Source organism: Fulmarus glacialis, unplaced genomic scaffold, assembly GCF_000690835.1.
Source record: "Fulmarus glacialis isolate BGI_N327 unplaced genomic scaffold, ASM69083v1 scaffold22567, whole genome shotgun sequence".
NCBI lineage: Eukaryota > Metazoa > Chordata > Aves > Procellariiformes > Procellariidae > Fulmarus > Fulmarus glacialis.
In genome coordinates, this window is record NW_009222903.1 from 14,446 (window position 1) to 15,655 (window position 1,210).

Genomic DNA, 1,210 nt, shown 5'->3' on the forward strand with positions numbered 1-1,210 from the left:
TTTCTTTGGGACGTCCTGACCCCAAAGGCGTTAGGAGAAAGGCAGTAGCAGCAGTTGGAGATGCTCTGCAAGCCCAAGGGGATGCCATCTGTGAGGGGAGATGGATGGTTTCTGGCTGTGTCAGGCAGGGCAGCAAGGGACACCCCAGTCCTCCCCGTTTGGGGCCACCTGCACATGGGACCTGACCCTGGAGCACCGCTGGGTGCCAGTGCCGATGTCCTGCTCCTCGGACCCCCATCCCTGCCCTTGCTTTGCTGCAGCCTCACTCACCTGCATCAGCCTCCTCCAGAGATGAGCTGGCTCCCAGTGCAGGGAGCTCCTTCCCTGGTGGACACACGGGCTGGCTTGTCCTTGTCACCCAGCTCTACCCCAAGTGACAGCCAGAGAGATCCGTGGGATGTCAGCTGGGAAAATGCCAACCTCAGTCCTGGGCACCTCCATGGCCTCGCAGCCGGATAAAATCCAGGGTGCTGGTGCGGAAAGCCCGTCTGGGGGCACGGGGAGCAGATCCCACCGCAGGGCACCACAGTCCCTTCTCTTCCTCCCCGGCTACCTTTGCTCCGTCCTCTTCCCCCCGCAGGGCAGAGGATGGGTGTTGAAATAGATCCGCCTAAATTTAGACAGGCTAAAACCCAGCCAAGAACAACAAGCGGAGGGGGCAGAGGGAGACCATGTGTGGCAAGGGGAGGGCAGAGGAGCCCGAGGAGGAGGCAGGAGCCCCCAGACCCCCCCTAGCTGGGTGATGCTGCTCGGTGGTATGGGGTCATGTCACCCGTGGGGTGCAGCACAGGCTGCCGGAGCTGGCTGCCTTGGAGCTACCTGGTTTTCCTTCCTTGGGTGATATTGCAACCCCTGCTGGCACCCCCATGGGGTGGATCCCCAAGCACTGTGCTTTTCCCTGTGGGATGTATCCCCACAGGGAATACTTTTTAAGCCATGTTTCTTGTAGCTTCCCCTCCTGGGGCACAGCTGAGTCCTGAACACAAATCCGGCACAGGCCAAAGGTGGCCGGTGTCCCCAGGGGTTGACGAACGCCAGGCTGTGCTGGCCGGGTTCCCAAAAGCCCACCTGCAAGGGCCAGGGTGCAGAGAGCGGCTGCACAACCCCCCATTCCTGCAGGGAGGAGAAACGGTGGGGAAATGTCCACATGAGGCTTTCCCAGAGGTGTCCATTTAGGATCCCTGGCAGTTATGGCTGGGGGGGGGGGGGG